The sequence below is a fragment of the Tamandua tetradactyla genome, chromosome 23 (assembly GCF_023851605.1).
Source record: "Tamandua tetradactyla isolate mTamTet1 chromosome 23, mTamTet1.pri, whole genome shotgun sequence".
Lineage (NCBI taxonomy): Eukaryota > Metazoa > Chordata > Mammalia > Pilosa > Myrmecophagidae > Tamandua > Tamandua tetradactyla.
Window position 1 is genome coordinate 50,787,666 of NC_135349.1, and position 18,657 is coordinate 50,806,322.

Genomic DNA, 18,657 nt, shown 5'->3' on the forward strand with positions numbered 1-18,657 from the left:
AAGGCCGTGTGCCAAGAGCTTTTTCACTCATTATCTCAGATCTGCCCAGTAATCCTGTGGTGTGGGCATAATCACTTTCCTCATTTCATAGATATGGCAACTGAGACACAGAGAGGTTCATAACTTACCCAAGATCACACAGAAATGTGATAGAGCACTAGAAGCCCAACTATTGTGGGCTGAGTTGAGATAACCAAAGAAGGTTATCTTCAAGTCTTAATTCCTGGTACCTGTGACTATGACCTTATTTGGATATAGAGTCGTCAAATTAAGATGGAGTCATACTGGATTAGGATGGGCACTAATCCAATGACTGGTATCCTTTTAAGAGGGAAAGTTGAACAGACACAGAAGGAAGAAGACAGAAGCAGGCAATGGAGTGATAGGGCCACAAGCCAAGGAACTCTGGGGCCACCAAATGCTAGAAGATATCAGGGAGAATCCTCCCCTAGAGCCTTTGGAGGGAACATTGCCCTGGTGATACCTTGATTTTGGATTTCTAGTCTCTAGAATTTCAATGAAATCATAACAGATTGCTATTAATTAATCAATTGCTGTTGATTAATTTGTTAAAGCAGTCCTAGGATCCTGAAAGTTAGACCCAAGGTAGCTAACTGCAGAGCCTGGCCTTCTAACCACCTGTGGGTGTGATCTGCCTTGGGCATTACTTGACAGTCCCCAGATCCCAGGAATCCTTACCATTGAGACCTGTCTACCCTCTAAGAGGTGTCACCTGCAAAATACAGTGCTGGCCACATGGAAGAAAGGCAGGGAGAGCTTCACAGTGCCCCACGTCTGCCATAATACTGCATGTATCTCACCTGAGCGCTGAGGTTTGAAGAATATATGAGGGGACATTTCATGCAGCCAGGGGTGCCCAAGGAATGTTTCCAAGATAGGCAGTATCAGAGAGCTGAGTCTTGAAATGTATCTAGGGTCAGAGGGTCAGGATGGAGGTGCCACAAAAAGTTACAGATGCCTCATGGGAAATGAGGTCACACAGGAAGGCTGAGAGATGGAAGCATTAAATAAATGGGTTTTGGCTTGGGTGAATTATTCTGTCTCTCATTGTCTCTGTCTCTCGTTGTCTCTGCCTCTCTGGTGGCAAAGTGGGGATAATGAGCACCAAATCCCAGGGTTGATGGTGGGAAGCCCCATAAAATGCACCGTACAGTCATGAGAACATCGCCAGTGCTCCATAAACCAGCCACCATTACTACGTACATTAATCCTGACATCATCATCTGTATTACTTATTATTTCACACCTGCAGAAGGCTTTGTGTGAGACTCATTTTTAGATCACTTCAGGATAAAATACTTTGCTTCAAAAAATAAAAACAGGTAGAGTTTTAGTAAAACTTGCAAACATCCACACTGGTGGAAACAGTGCTGTGCTGAATTTGAAGAGGTGGCCTTGAGAGATGCAGGTGACAACGAGAATGCAGATAATCATGCTCCTCGATGGGCTGGAACTATGGGAAGGTGTGCGTCAGAGGAAGATGTATATGTCCGATCTGTGGACACCACCCCTATTGTCTTAAACTGGGTCCATTTCTCTCATTGACACTATTGTCTCAGATATTTGATTTTACAGACCCTGTTGTTTAGGGGACTGACATGGCAATATTTGGAGGGGGATACATTTATTTCTAGAGTTATTTATTATACATTCCCCTGCTACCTCTGACCTAAAAAGGACTGAATTGGCTTATACTGACAAATACAATACAGCAGAATGAAGTAGATTTGTTTATCTTGTTAATAGGTGATAAAAGTGACAAAATAAAAAATGGGGGTAGGGAACACATTGAAGCAAGAAGTTAACACTAACACACAAAATCACAAAGCCCTCTAAACTTGCTGTGAGAGTGTTGAAAAGTTTACCCTGATTTTCCTTTTCATCAACATGGAGGGAAACCTCATAGTTAATTTACATAACCCTGAGTGCCTATATTCTGAAAATAAACCCATGGGTCAAAATGAACACAATTCTTTCTCAAGGTAGAAGCAGAAGGAAGTTTTGCTGAGTTAGAAGCATGACAACTACTAAGTACTTGGCACTCACTCCATACCTGAAGGGACACATTAAATTGTCCTGTGTACTGTGAGCCTCCTAACTCCATGACCTGGGTATATTATTACCCATAGTATAGGTGAGAAAACAGGTGCTTATGGAGGTTAAGAGAAATGCTTTAGTTGAGAAGTAGAGCTGGGGTTTAGATCCAGGCACTCTGAAAATCCTGCATTCTTATCCACTGTGCCAGATGGTCCAAAATGAAAACATCCAGGCCCCATGCTTAGAGCAAAACAAAGGACAGTTCTGTTCTTGCCATATCTTGGGATATCAGTTCTGGTATTAACCTTAAGTGCAATCTAACGGAAGCAATTCAAGAAGCAAGCTAATGCAATGCAATCTATGCACATAGCTTGCTGTTGATCTGGCATATCCCAGTGCTGAATTTTACTGCATCTGGAGGAATGGATAGGAAAAACATATTTCTCATCCTCTCCCCCAGTGCTGATTTCATGGCTCCCTTTTGACTGAAAAGAGGGGCAGTGAGGTCAAGCCACCTTCATTAGCAAGAATATGATAGGAAATGATACGTTGCTAACATATATTGCCCCCTCATCCCCTTTATTTCCTATGTGCTTGAATGTAAAGAATGTTAGAGCAGTCTTAAATGACATCCTAGAATTCTACATTAGAAATTTAACCTAGTGTTGGTGCTAAACACTGAAAAACAGGATGGTTTTTCTTTTCGATCATTCTCTTTCCACCTACCAGTACCAATACACATCATAAAGCTGTATATGCAGTGAACGTGGGAATAAATGCTTCCATTTGACTAAGGAAAAGGAAGCAGCTGTTTATAGGAAAATAAAACCACTCAGCTCTTAGCTGCTATCTACAGAAATCCTAAACGTTTACTCAGAGTCATTGGCAACACCTAATTCGAGCCTGCCTCCCAAAGAAATTCTCAACCCTGCATGCTCTACCTCAAAGCAAGACCACTATGATTTCTGCAAAATAATCTGTTTCAGGTCTATGAAGTGCCTGGTGCCCCATAGAAGGCATTAGGGGTAAACATGAGGAATCAGCGTGTTCTTTTCTGAATGAGTCGATGACATAATTTAATTCTAAGGCTTTAATGTAGAACCATCCAGTGGCATTCTTGTTGTTTATGGGCTGTACTTTACCTCGTCCAGATCCTTCTTCCCTATGACATTAGTGAAGAGTAGTAAGAATTGCTTTACTTTGCTGACTGTGGCCCTGTACTGTGTGTGTGTGTGTGTGTGTGTGTGTGTGTGTGTGTGTGTGGTGCCCCAGCAGCAAGTGAGGTGCGGGACTTTGCATCTTGTTGTCCTAACGATGCTCCCTACCTCCTTTCCCAATATAATGTTGCTATAAAACCATTCCCACAGCTGCTGAAATTAGTTTATGGAAATGTATGTCTTTTTTCTCTTCTCATTAAATCTTTATCAAATTTAAAATGACTGCAAATGGCTGCTTTTTCTCAACTCGAAATGAAATATGTTACATCCAGCCCATGTACAAATAGAGGCTACAAATGCGCTTTACATTTGGGGAACCTTTAATAGGATGAGATGGTTGAAGGTGCAAAAATTCTGAAGAATTAATCCAATGTAAGCACATACTCATTAAAAAAAAATCAACCAAAAACCTAAATCCAGGCCTATGGAGTCTTGGTTCTCAAGCAGGGTGATCTGAGCGCCCAGGGAGATGTCTGGGGGTCACCTGGATGGGGTGGGACGAGTGGGCAGAGGTCAGGGATGCTGCTGAGAACCCCAGGATGCCCAGGAGCCCTCCCCTCCCCAAAGCAAGAAAGTATCACCCAGCCCCAAATATCCCCAGGGTCGAGGGTGAGAAACCCTGAGCTACAGATCCACCTTGTAATACAACATGAACCGTTTAAGGGAAAATGTAATGAGCTAAGGAAAATACCTTCACAATCAGGACACTTGTTCATCCACTGCACTTAAAGTCATTATTAATGAGGGAGAGAGGAGGCAAAGGGAGGAGGGGGCACCCGATCTGACAGAAATGTCTTGTTATTGTAACACAGACAACCAATTAACTGATGGGAGGGTGACGGGATGTGTAAGAACATTCTCTTGAACAAGACCTAACACTTGAATTCACTCTGTGATTGGATGGCTGCTGTTCCCATTCCTTAAATTAAAAAGAACTGATGTTCTCTTCCTTCAAAATGATGAATAAAAGGTTTAATTTACTGAGTGCTAAAAATAAAAGCCTCTCCATAACTCTTAGGAGTCATTTGGTGTAGCATAATGGATGGTTTATTAATCTGGATTATGAATTCTAATTTTTTAACACTTGGTATTATCAAATTTTGAATGGGAATAAATACATGATTCGTCCACGTATGTAAAGCTGCACAATACACTTGCATATTCATAGCTCTACACAGAGAATTAGCACATGGTCTGAAAACAGGCAGATTTATACTGATAGACAACCTCAGCCAGGGATCCTGGCAATAGCAGACCCTGCACATTAAAATGATTTAAAGTCAATAGTAGGGTTTCAGAATGTGCTGTCAGTCCATTCAACGCCTACCAAATTTTTATAACATATAATTCATATAACTCTCATTTCTGCATAGTCCAATTAACTTCAAACAGGTATATAATTGTTGGTCTTGAGGGATCTGTTAGGCCATTATTACTAAATTATCCACTAGATAGCAAGATGACATTTCCAAATTCATTTCACTTACGGCCACTGGTTCCAAACTAGGCCTTCCTGGCAGACTCTATAACTCTACTGTACAAGAAATCTGTTAGACAATCTGTCACATAAACATAGATAGCAAATGTACATAATGCAATGCTTGGAGGAAAAAAAGTCCAATAGACCATGAACTTCTAATGAATGAATTTTAACAGTTTGCAATCTGGTGTGAGGTTTTCAAAGTTTTCCTGTTGAAGAGGAACGTGGCTTGTGTTGTATGTTTTCGTAAAGTTGATTTAATTAAAACGACAAAGAGTGAGAAGACATTTTTCACTCCTGAGAAAAGAAGAGAAAAAGAAAACCCTGCTTATTAGTATTCTAGATAGGAGCTGTCTGCCTACCAGTATGGCAATGGTTTAGGAAATCAGGACACTTTTAACTCATTACATTCACTTCCTACATGTGCCATGCTGCAAAAGTAGCACAAGTATTGCGACCACAATTAATCCCATTATAAGGCCTGTCTCTTAGGTTTTCTTTCAGTTCTTACTGGGCTCCAGGCTTTAAATAAATGCAATTACCTCTAACTAGATCAGGAACACTAACAAGTAAATATTTGAACCAAAATAATAATAATAATAATTATAACAATTTAAAAAAAATTTAAGTAAATATTTGTACCCCCGTTTTATATATAAGGAAACTGAGGCTCAGCAAGCTTAATTGGCCAGCTCTGACCCCTCAACACTCTCACCAGAGCCTGGCAATAAATCAAGTATTTCAAAGTCTTTGTCCCTTCTATGTCACCAGGGTGCCTTCTACTTAAGAATTTTTTCAAAGCTTAAAATCGATTCTTTTCTGGAAAAAAAAAAAGCAATAATTTAAACCTAATTCCCAAAGAGGTGATGAAATGGGGAATCTTTACAATTTTGACAAATAATCTAGAAACTACAGATATTCTTTAAAGCTATGTTAGGTAGGTGATGGGGATGCTAAGTCGAATGAAGCAATGCTTTGCCTGCAGAGAGCTGGCAGGCCAGGAAGTAAAATAAAATAATAATAATAATAATAACAGGCTTGTGGGAAATCTCCCCTGCCATGGGCTCTCCCGGTCTTTGCCCAAAGTCCTTTATATATCTCCTTCTATTTGTTCTCTTCAGGTGGTCCTGAAAGGGTCAAGTCACCCACAGTGCTGACCTCAATGCCACAGCCTTACCCAGAAAGATCTTTTCCTTGAGCTTCAGGTGCAAAAACACAACCATTGACCAGAGATTTCCATCTATCTCACAAGCACCTAAAGCAAAATCCAGAAAATCTCACATCAAACTCAGTTCTGCCAGTTCTATTAACTTACTCTCGCTCTCTCCACTGATGCCTGCCCTTCCCCCCTGCCACCCCAAGCTGGAAAACCAGAAGTCACTCTCAATCGCTCCCCTCCCTCCTCCACTCTCCTGTACAGTCAGCCAGCCAGCCTTGGCCACTGTACCACTTGAATGTCTTCCCCCCAGCTGATTCTGCTCGCCATTCCCACCGCCTCACCTGGAGCTCATCTTCCCTTGCCTGGAATACTTAGAACTTTCTGCCTCCTCTCCCAACTTCAGACTCCCTTAAATCTCTATTCTTCACTCAGCCTCCGAAGGATCTGACGAAAAATGAAATTTGACCATTCCGATTCCCTGCTTAAAATGTTTGTGTACCACCCTGTGCAGCCTCCACAGAGCAAAGCCCAAGTTCTTTTAAAAGCCATCTCAGCGCTGCCCTCTTCAGTCATTCGCTTGCTCTGAAGCTTGACCTTGCATTTTGTTCTCTAGCTAAGCCCAGCCAGCTTTTGCCCCTCCCCTCCCCTACCTCTCTATAGCTCCCTTCCCTTCCTCTGCACTTCTGCTTTTCTTTTCTTTTTTTTTTTTTGCCTCTTTGCCTTGTTTCTCGTACTTCCCATCTGCCTAGAACATTGCTTTCTGAGACCTTTTGTGTCTTCAATGAGCTGGGCACTGTGCTGAGTGCTGGGAGAGAATGTTGAATAAACCAGAAACCATCCTTGTCCTGTGGGGTCTATGGCCTGACCAGGGGAACCTAGCACAATCAAGCAAAGAAACGGACACCTGATCTGAATTGTATACACATTATAACATGAACTGAAGAGGGTGCAGTGGATGAGAGGGCTACAGGGTACTTTGCAGATATCCTCAACACTTACTCAGGACCAACAGATTATACATTTTCTGTTTACATGTATGTTTCCACTACTACACCGTGACCTTCCTCAGTGCTAACATTGGTTAAATCATCGCTTTTCATTCCAGCCTGGAATAGATACAGACATTCCATCAATGGTAACTGAATGCATGGATGGATGGACAGGTTAAAGAATAAATTAGCAAATTAAGAAATATTTTCCCTATCATTTGAGTTCTATAAATCACTGATTCAGATTGCGTCTGTGGTAACAAGTACATCTTCAGGGCTCTCATTTACAAGCTTCTGAGGACATCCTTTACCTGTAGAGAGAAGATACAGCGCACGCTGGGCGTTTTCAAGCATTGTTCAGACTCCTGCTTACATCCTTGAGAGATTTTCAGAAAGGTCCTTGTGCACAAGAGATTTGCTGAGGATAAATGTGCACAAGGAAAAAGCAAAACAATATAAGAGCTCCTAAACGAGGCTTGCTTGGCCAGGATGAGAGGTTGGGAAGATCTGTAGAAGACATCTTTTAATAAAGGGAGGAATGTTTTAGTTTATTTTGTTGTGGCTTTGGTTGTGGTAATAGGGAGAAAGGGGGAAGTAGGAGGGGGGAAGGTACACGAGGAGATAACACAGGAAGAAAGAAAGGTCAACAAAAGGGGATAAAAATGAGAAGACTTGCACACTTTTGAGTTATCCAGGTTCGCATGAAATGAACTTGTTTCCATGATACAGAGAAGGGCTGCTGTGACCCATCCAGGTCTAAGTGAAGACCACATGGCAATTTTCAGGGAAAACCTGCAACTGGGAACCGAATGCCAAGATGCACCATTGTAACATTTTCCAAAGCGGGTTCTGTCAAATTGCCAGCATCTTGCTCAAAATGCCGATTCCTGAACTCACTTCTGAATCAGATCTCTGAGGGTGGAACTCAGGAATGCACCTTTTAAAATCAGAGTCCAAATTCTGAACACCACTCTCAGTTCAAAGTTGGACTTGAGCACTCAACCAAGCTTCCTGTCCAATCCAGCGTCTACCTGGCAGTCAGCTAGAACAAACGAAAGGGAGGCTGTTTTTTGAAAGCACATCGTGCAAATGAAGACTGAATTGTTGGGGATTACAAAGAGAAAACAGAGAGAATCTGATGTCACAAAAGACTCATTTTTAGTGACTGTGCACCTGTGGAGAGGAACTGCTAAGGAGGTTTCCCTTTCATCTCTACCCAGACAGGCAAACATTCTCTTTGAATGCTTCCTCTTTTAAGCACCAAAATGCCATATTGGATTCTTCTGAATCCTTCCTGCAATGTCCAGCCCTATCCCCATGGTCTTCTCACTGAATGGTTCAGGGCTGGACAGCACTGGGGCTTTCCCCAGCCTGACAGCTGGTGAGGGACACCTGGTATGTCATGGGCTTACAGCCCCAAACATCTTGGAAATCAAGCTTGTGAGTTGCTTGGTCATTTTTTCTGGAAAGTTACTCTGGCAGATGCATGAAATTGTCATCCTGCAGTATTTTCCCAGGAATTTCTCTTCCCTCTCTCTACCTGAGAGTCACCGGAAGCACATGACACACCCCTGAACAGAGGTAACTGATTTAGGAACTTGGGCCTAATTAAGAAGACAGACACCTCTCATCCTTGGACTTAGCATAACAGAGCTTTTAGTCCATCTTTCTCCAGGGCTAAAGACATGAAATGTAAAACTTGGGACATTTTCCTGCTATGCTCTAGAAAGACAGAGTTCAGCACAGGACTGCAGGCGATGCAGGGGACCCAGGAGATGGCAGTTCCCTGTGGACTATTCTCCAGTGCCACGTACAGCTCTGACTTCCTCTTCTGTCTTCAAAACCAGATTTTACCAACCCGATGCCACCTCAAGCCTGCCGCCTCCTCACCCCCTACTCATCCTCCATCCCTTATCAATAGCATCAGTACCTGGGCCAAAGCCTTTTTCTCCATCACTACTCTGCTCTTCACTCCTGGATGATACAGCCAACATCCTGACCTCCCACACTTTTCTTGTCCTTAGTTCCAATAATACTTTCTTCTACTGTACTTCAGCCACATACTCTATGAACCTACATTGTCACCAGCTCTGTGATCTTCAACATCTCATTTTCTGAGCACCACCTTCAATCTTCCCAGATCATCCATTTTGCTTTTACTGCAGTGGCCCTACATTCCTGATATCTTTAATCCATTGACCTTTCCACTCTTTAGCATCCTCCTACACAGTCTCTTCTTCCTAAGTTTTCAGTTTAAATGATATAGACCATGATGGAACCACCCTCTGGCAGATGCTCTTCACTCTCTTGCCCCTTTTAAATTATCCTGGACAAACCCCAAACCTTGGTAAACCAAACAATCTTTTAGACATAAGATACCTACCTCTCTCCATGTCCCCCCAACTCCCAGCTCCACTTCTCTCCTCTCCATTCTTCTGTTTCCCTCTGCAGATTAGTTTTCTCTGCCTACTCATCAACAAGCTTAAATCTGAAAACCTCAAGTCGACACAATGTTATAGCATTTAGGAGCCTACCACCTTTTGAGCATTGCCCTGCCTTTTCAATGAAATATCTGAGAGGGAATCAGATTGCCCAATTCCCTATCCAACACCTGAGCTGCCCTTGGGTCAGGTGCTCATCCTTAGTCCTTGTTTGAGAAATGGAAGGCAAGAGCTGGAAGGGAAAGGTTAGGGAGGTACCCCAAGTAACACAAAAATACATCAAAGAGATGCTGTAGGCTAGAGCTGCTTGTAAGTTGCTTAGCAACTGAAAGTAGTTCTGGGCCACAAATAAGAGAATCGTGGTCTGGGGGAATACTTTGTGAAGGAATCAGGGAGAGTATGGTGCCTGGACCTCCAGATAATTCCTTCACCTTCCATAAACTGCAGGTTGGATGACCTGGCCAGCCAGGGAAGCATGGGGACAAAGGTAGAAGGGAGGCAGTGGGTGACTCTCATTTCTCTGCAAGTCCATCACTTGCACTGATGCTTCATCAGGGCCTGAGCAGAGGCACAGCCCGAGGTAAGAGGCATGATGATTTCTGCCTAGATCACAGCATGTTAATCACGCCTGTCAGGCTCCCGGGGGAGAAGAGGTTGGCTGTCCTGACAATCTGCATTAACGTGGGTGGATGGTGTTTGATTATACCTTCATGATGGAGGTTTCCATTTGCATCTTTCATCAGAACCCCGACAGCATCTCGGCTGAAGGATATGCTATCTGTGCTGACTGTCCTGTAGCCTCATCTTCATTGCCAGCATGCAGCTGACCTCAGCAGAAAGCACAGCCTTCAGTTTGCAAGGGAGGTGTCAGTGAGCTAGGGAGCAGCAAGGAGGGTACATGGCTGCCCCTGAATGCATGGGTTCCTTTCAACAGAGTTGTCTTATCCAAATGCCTGGATTGGTTTTCATCTGGAGGTAGTCTCCATGACACCTCTCATAACCACAGCAGCTCAGACCATTTTAAGGGTATAGAACTTGAAGCCACTGCAGTGAAAATACTAAAAGTGCGACTCACAGATGGTCACTCACAGGCCACATCATCAGTTCCAACATTCAGTAAACATTCACGAAAACCCAACCAAGGGCCATGCACAATGCTAAGAACTTCAAATACAGTGGTGAGCACAAAAGAAATAGTTATGATAGTTGGAGTCTGGGCCTTGGTCACCCCTTTGCTTGAAGTCAAGATAAAACTCTTGCATGGTGCTCAATAAATCTTTACAGGATATCTGAGAATCAGCTTTTTGGCTTTCGCCTCCTCATCTGTGTCCAAACACCACCAACCTCAGCTCCAAAGATTCAAATAGGATATGCTGGGAAGGACTGTTAATAATTTGGTAATCTGATAAATCCTGATGTTACTCAAAAGCAGTAGAGGCAATTAACTCCAGAGGATGCCAGTCCACTCTCAAACTTAGGCAATCCAAACTCTTCTCCTGGGTCAACTCACCAAACTTCCCACGGCATTCTGGCCATACCCCCCTGAAGCTGAGTGGCAGTAGCAGGTGGTGGCGGAGGGCATGGAGGGCAGACAGTCTGGGTGTGAATTCCAACTCCACCACCAAGTGGCTGAGTGGCTTGTCCAGATAACTGGACCTCCCTGAGCCTCACTTCCCTCATCTTTAAGATGGAAACAACAACAGTACATCTCTAGCATGTTTGCTGCAAAGTTAAACTTGAGATCATGCCTGTTAGGCATTCAGACCAATGCTAGCATTGTATCATTAGAAATTATTAGACTGTGGGATCTTTTTTTTTTGATTTCCATCTTGGGTTTTTCAAAGACATTGATGTGGAATTCCCACAGGGCACGGTCTTTGATGAGGCATCAATACAAAGCCAAACAGTCTGAACCCAGGTGTTCTCCAGGGTGACCAGACGTGGAACTGGTTTTTTGACCTAAGAGTAAAGCTGAGGAGGCTGGAAGCTCCGTCTCCTCCTCCTCCTTTTCAGAAGGCCCCCTTTACATGCCATCTAGCAGAGACGCCTGGCTGCAACTACAGGAGATTGACTGCTCCTGACAAGCATAATGAACGGGGCTGAAGCAGAATCAATGGGTTGTGAAATATTTTTAATTATCACATTAGGTACTGCGGACACTGACCAAGCAAAATTTACAATCAAGCAAAAGCCCAACGTAGGCTTTGAAGCTGTAAACAAAATGCATTAAATGGAAATGTGTTCCTGGTACTGGACTCTAGACAGAACCTCTCAAAAAATAAAATTCATTTAGCTTAAATTAATAAAGTTAAATAAAGTAAATGCAGGTCAGTAGGGAATTACTGAAGTATGGGAGTGAAGATTCTCTAGACAATCATTCCTGCTTTAAGAGTGAAGCCAGCCTGTCCATTCACTGGTGCTGCTTGGGTGATGTATCTCCTCCCAAATTAGTGTCTGTACAAAAAATGGGAGGAAACGATCGCCTATTAATTTGGTTTTTAAGTCCAGATGAAGAACCTTGAAAATAGCCAAGGAGCCAAAAATACTGAGTGACTCCACATTCAGAGGGACTGTTTCTTCTCTCTATATATAGTGACTCAAAAATAGACATTTCTGATTTGGAGCTTTACAGACCGAAGTATGATAATGTTAATTGACCAGAGAGAAAATTCACTATATACCCCCTGAAGTTGACAGTTTGCTTAAATGTCACTACTTCCTAAACAAAAGATGATCCTTTCCATAACTTAAACTGCTCAATATCCATGTATTGTTTTGTGCCTATTTTCATTCACCCAACAATATCCACTGAGCTACTACTATGTCTCAGATGTGCTTGGTTTGTTGGATATAAGCTATCAAATCTCTACTCATCCAGAGGTGCATGGTTCAGTGGTATAATTCTTACCTGCCATGCGGGAGACCTGGGTTCAATCCCCAGTCCATGCACTTTCTCCAAAACAAACAAACATGCAAAACAAATAAACAAAAACAAACAAAAATTCAACAAAATGGTGCTGCAATAATGGGATACTCACATGGAAGAATAATGAAATGTGACCCTGCCATACAGCATATATAAAAAAAAAAAGAAAGAAAAAATCTCTACTCATGCCTACAGTCTAGTAGAGGTATTATCAGGAAAAATCAATTAATCAATTAACTGGTTTTATGGAAAATACTGAAAAGAAACTGAATATGGGGATGGTAATTTTTTTTTCCCACAGAAAATAACATTCAAACTTGGATAAAGTAGAACATAGTGAGGCAAAAAAGTAGAAACAAAACATTCAAAGAAATGGCAAAATTGTTTAGAGAATAATAACTGCAAATCTCTGTTACATATGAGGGGAATTCAGTATGTGTTTTCTGAGCAAAGGTCCAAGTGATAGGCATGGGAACATACTTTCCAAATGTTTAGAGGTTTATGGCTATTAGTAATGTGTAGTAGAAAATACTCCAAAAGAGAGATGGCTCATAAAAAACGGGGTGGGGGGAGAACAGAATTACTACCAATTTGAGACAATGCATTACATTCCAACAGCCGCTTTTAATTAGGGTAGTCCTTGTATTCCCAAGGTAAATACCACCCTTAAAATGGGTATAACATTTAACTTTATTGACCTGCATTTATCTTCCTAACTGGAAGAGAAATTCTTATTTATTTCTTAAAGCATTTACCATGTTTTTATGCTCTCCTCACTGTGTTTCCAAGGGTCAAAAGGACTTTCTTTCCAATGCACTGAAAACACAGTTTACTGGGATAGAGAAAAGGTAAAATTAAGCAATTTCTAGTTTGCTTTTGCCTTTTCCTCCAAGAGAATGGCCTCAAAACAGTAAAAAAAAAAAGAGAATGAAAATCATAACACAGGAAATGAAGTTCAGGGTAGGAAGATGTAGCAAGAGAAATCATAGACTGTTTCATAAACAAACCATAAATTCAGGCAACATACACGTTGGATGAACAGCACATTTTGATAAATCCAATCTACTGTTGACTGCTGCTGGCCACATATATGACAAGTTGCCATGAGCTTCTACTTAAACTTAATAATTAATAATCTGAGCTCAGATCAATATTGCCACAGGTACTATAATACTGTACAAATATCATGATGGCAAAATTAGATACATTGATTTTAAATCAACTGTAGGTAATAGAAGAGACAGCAAAACACTTGGAAATGGGTAAATGTATCAACATGTACAAAGAGGGGAAAACGGATGCTATACACAGCAAACTGATAATCAGGATGCCTATTATATCTCAGATAGGTCACTGATGGCTTGAAACTACTCTGAACAAGAAAAGAATAACGGTGCCTTCGTTCCCTAGGGCTGCTTCAACATAACAGTACACACTGGAGAGTTTCAAACCACAGTTTGTTGTCTCTAAGTTCTGTGGGCTGGAAGTGTGGAAACAAAATGTTGGTGTGGCTGTCCTCTCTCTAAAACCTGTAAGGGTGAATCCTTCTTTGCCTCTTTCAGCTTCCAGTATTAGCTAGTAATTTCAGGTGTTCCTTGGCTTATAAATGCAGCACTCTGCCTCCTCCACCTTTTACCTGGTCTTCTCTTCAGTATCTGTCTTGTCTGTGTCCAGATTTCCTTCTCCTTTAAGCATATCAGTTGTATTAGTTTGCAAACTGACAGAATGCAATATACCAGAATTGAAACAGCTTTTGAAAAGGGGAATATAATAAGTCACAAGTTTACAGTTCTAAGCCTATAAGAATTTCCAAACTAAAGCATCCAGGGTAAGATACATTAATTCAAGGAGGGCCAATGGGTTAGGAACACCTCATGAACTGGGCAGTCATGTGGCTGGCATCTGATGGTCCCTTGCTCTTGGGCTCCGTTGCTTTCAGCCTCTGTTCCTGCGGGGGTTCCTCACTTTGCTTCTTTTGGGCTGGCTTTCACCTCTTCACTTCCCTTGGCTCACTCCAGGTTCTGGTTTGCTTAATATCTCATAGCGATGTCTGCTGGGCTCCAAGCATTTCCAAACATCCATGTCTCTGTTCTCCAAATCAGCTCTCTCTCTCTGACAGCTCTGCTCTCACAGTTCTGAAGTTTCTGTCGGCTTTGTTGTTTCTGAGATTTCTTCAAAATGTTTCCCCTTTTAAAGACTCTAGTAAACTAATCAAGACCCACCTGGAATGGGTGGAGTCACACCTCCATATAATCAAAAGGTCACACCCACAACAGGGTGCATCACACAACTCTATGGGGATAATCTAATCAGTGATTTTCAACCTTCAGTATTGAATCAGGATTCAAAGAAATGGCTTCCCCCACAAAATTGAATCAGGATTAAAACATGGCTATTCTGGGGTATGTAATACTTTCAAACCGGCATACCAGTCATACTGGATTAGGGCCGCTCTAATCCAGTTTGGTCTTATTCTAATGTAACTAATCCCATCTGAAATAACACTATTTCCACATACGGTCACATTCTGAGACACTGGAGATTAGGATGTCCACATCTATTTTAGGGACCACAACAAAACCTGAAGCATCCCCCCAAAGATGCTCACATCTTAATCCCCAGAACTTGTGACTCAGTCACCTTTCATGGCAAAAGGGAATTTGCAGATGTGATTACAGTAAGGCCCTTGAGATGCGGAGATTATCTTGGATTATCCAGGTAGGTTCATATCACAACAGTTCTTAGAAAGGGACAGAGAAAAAGATGCCATAAGAGAAGCAGAGGCTGTAGTGGTGCACTCTGAACATGGGAGGAAGCAGCCATCAGCCAAGGGACGCAGGTGGCCTTTAGAAGCTGAAAAATGCAGAAACAGATTCTCGTTGAAGCCTCCAGAAGAAAGGAAGTCCTGCCAGCACCTGGAGTTTAGCCCCATAAATTCATTTTGAATTTCTGAGCTCAGAAATGATAAAAATAAATGTGTAGTGTTTTAATCCACAGAGTTTGGGGAAATTTAATAAGAAGCTCATAAGGAGGGAGGAAATTCTGAGACAGCCACATCTGTTTCACTCAGTACTGGTCTCCTTTCTCTGTGGCCTGGCAGTCCTGTCCAAGCTCCATGAAAACAGAGAGGGGAAATGGGGCACCAGAGGTGGGGCATGAAAATTATGCAGTGTCTGTTGGAAATAAGTGAAATAGTGATTTCATTTTTAAAAGACCAATTGCCCATCTAACAAAGTGGAATGCTAATGACAAAAAAAAAATAAGTTTCTTGTTATTGCTTCCTCTCTTTCTCTCTGACTCCATATCTGTTCTGCCAGTAAATCCCATCAGTAACCGACTACCTCCCACTGCCTCCATACTATCTCCCTGAGCCAAGCCTTTGTCACCTCTCATCTGAGTCCCTACTAACCTCCCACTGGGCTCCACGATTCTGCCCTTGACTTCCTCCCTGTTCTCCAAACAACATCCAATGGGATCTCCTTAGAAAGAAGAGATCACATGGCCCTCTACTCAAACCCCGCAATGGCTGGCTTCCGACTGTCTCCTGTAGCTACCTCATACCATCTCAAACTCCCCATTCATCTCATCTTCCTACTTTCCTCCCTTCAATCACAGTTTCTAAGCATACCCAGCATCCTCCATACCTGCCTGCAGAGTTTTCTGACACCTGCCTGCTCCCAAGATGCTAATTAACAGGTCTGCTCTGTCTGTTCCAACTCCTCACATGGTACTTCCTGAACTGACATACCGACCTGGACTCTCATTAGATGCCACCATAAAACAGTTCTTCGCAGGCTTCCTTTTCTTTCTGTATTTTCTCTTAGTTGCCCCAGCGTCCAGCTTGCTCACCCATGCTAGAACTAGGTTTCATTTTTGACTCTTTGCACTACATCCATTCTCCCCTCTTATTTTATTCAAATCCATCTGCAAAACCCATAGCCCTAATTAGTGCAAGCACCTAACTTCCCCATAGCCTTCTGGGGTAGTCTTCTAATTCGTTTTTCTGCTTCTGATCTTGCACCCATTCAATACATCGCCACACTGTAGCCAGGGACCCTTTTAAAATACAAAACAAATCTTCCTTAAAAGCTCTCAATTATTATTACTTACCAGATAATCCAAACTCCCTAGCATGGTATACAAAGCCTTATGATCTTCCCTCCACCTGTCTCTCCGATTTTCTCTTATATCTTGCTTCACTCCACACATTCAACAGCACCTGGAGCTGCCCAACACTGTTTCTTGCCTCTGGTCCTTCGTGCCTGCCATTCCTTTGGTCTGCTATGTCTTTCCTCTCCTCTTCCCTCTGCTACTCCACTTGGTTTGTCCAGGGAACTCCCTTTTTTTTTTCTTCAAGCTCTTCTCAGGCATCACCTCTTTCATAAACCATCCCCAACCATTACCTTCCTGTTACTAGCACAAATTCTGATTCCTGGCAGTCGTACATTTTTGCACATTGCAATTGCCTGTTCACATCTATCTTGCTTAATAGATCTGAGGTCCTAAAGAGTAGAAGTGAAACCAACTCAGAACCCAGCAACAAGGACCATATCTAGTATGCTCTAGGCATTGAAGAAACACTTATTGAACAAATGAACGAACCTAATGAAATGAATCTATACGCACGAACTCCAGAATGACGATGAGTCTATATTGTTCCTGAGAAGATATGAGGACCTAGGGATGAAATTTATAGAGGAGTGACACTTAGTAAATATGAAACATGAGTGCCCAATAGTCACCCCCATCCTATAACAGAAGGAGCTGGCTCCTGCAGTCGCCTCGGGGTCCCACACCCGTAGAGAAGCACGGCAAGGACTGCTGCACCATGCGGAAGGCTGGCACAGAGATTCTGGGTCTCCAACACGACTTCCTCTTCCAACTGCCATCAAGTCTTTCTCCCCAGACGCATTTCAAACATTTGGAACTTGTTTGATGGTAATTAAAACCCAGTACCAGTCACAGCCTGCAATCCAGCTATGACATTTCATAACGAATAAGTGAGTGAGCTTCTTAATCCTCCCCAACATAAGCACGCCGGCCGAAGCAGGCAGAGGGTCACGTGGTCCGACCTTGCAGGTGAACTGCGCAGAACAGGTGCACCTCACCGAAGGTGCCACGTCCCAGACACACCTGTACAATAGAACCATGTCTCAAATTCACTGCGACCCAAGAACAGAGCTCACTACTTCCTATGTGATATTTTGATAAAGCTAATAAATACCTGTAACATAAGCAATTGCAGTCTAATCTAGGTGTTGAATTAATTCAGACTTTGTACTGCCAGTGACTTAACATGAACAGGTCTGTAGTTTTCAGCGTAGAAAATTATTGTGTCAAGGATCTCTACATACATGCATGTTATATTTATGGAGCTCAGTGGATATCTCCTCATTGTAGATTTTAAGGCATGAGCTGCCAGATGATAGTGTCAGCAGTGATGATGGCAAATTTATTGAAAACTATGTATACACTTTACATTTATTAATTCCTGTATTCTCTTTTTTTTTTTTTTTTTTTTTTTTACATGGGCAGGCACCGGGAATCGAACCTGGGTCCTCCGGCTTGGCAGGCAAGCATTCTTACCTGCTGAGCCTCCGTGGCCTGCCCAATTCCTGTATTCTTTACAACAAACCTATAAAGTATGAGTATTACCCCCGATTAATAGATGTGAAAACTTAGGCACAGAAAATCTGATATACAAAAGAAGGAATTATTATAGCAAGGAATTATATATACATATATTTTATTGTATCCAATTCAGTAAATACTGTTATCATTGGAGATTTCAGGACATGAGCTTCTAAATAATCATAATAATAACGACAATAGCAAATTTATCAATTAATAACACTATGTCAAGCACATTTACAAACACTTTATATATATATTACCCCTGAAATCCTCACAACAACCTTTAAAAGTACCAGTGTCACTCCCATTTTGCAGATAAGAAAACTGAGGCACAGAGAAGGTAATAATCTGCTCAAAATCACACAGGGGTATGAACTTAGATCATCTGACTTCAGGGTCCATGCCCTTAATCATTACATTATACTGGTAAGAAAATTGTTTGCAGGAAATTATGTATTTTTCTCTGCAGCTCCGCATCCTCCGAACATGTTTATTATTTGCATTAAAGTATTAAGGACAATTTGTCATGTCACAAGTCTCTTTATTTCACCCCTACCTTCCCCATATCCATAGGCAGAGTGCTCGCTGGCCTACCTCTATTCTCACCACACTTTTGCTGCATAAAATACACCAAAGGAAGCTGTGCTCAGCGTTCAGAGCCAGTCCCTGGCTGGCACGCCAAACATATTTCAGCTAAGTGTGAATCGTTTCCTGTAGACTGGAGTCTCGGGTTCTCAGTGACAAGGAGAATAA

At 42.2% G+C, this 18,657-nt stretch overlaps 1 protein-coding gene and 1 long non-coding RNA gene across 3 annotated transcripts in view; both read right to left on the reverse strand.

Annotated features, from left to right (window-relative positions):
* Nucleotides 1-18,657, reverse strand: part of RBFOX1 (RNA binding fox-1 homolog 1) — a 2,222,576-nt gene that overhangs the window by 1,123,762 nt on the left and 1,080,157 nt on the right. The window lies entirely within an intron of this gene.
* LOC143667551 (uncharacterized) lies at nt 4,944-6,271 on the reverse strand. Its single transcript, XR_013168095.1, has 3 exons — nt 6,256-6,271; nt 5,933-6,010; nt 4,944-5,052 (listed from the first exon to the last, which is right to left on the reverse strand). It is a non-coding gene; the product is annotated as an uncharacterized LOC143667551 (long non-coding RNA).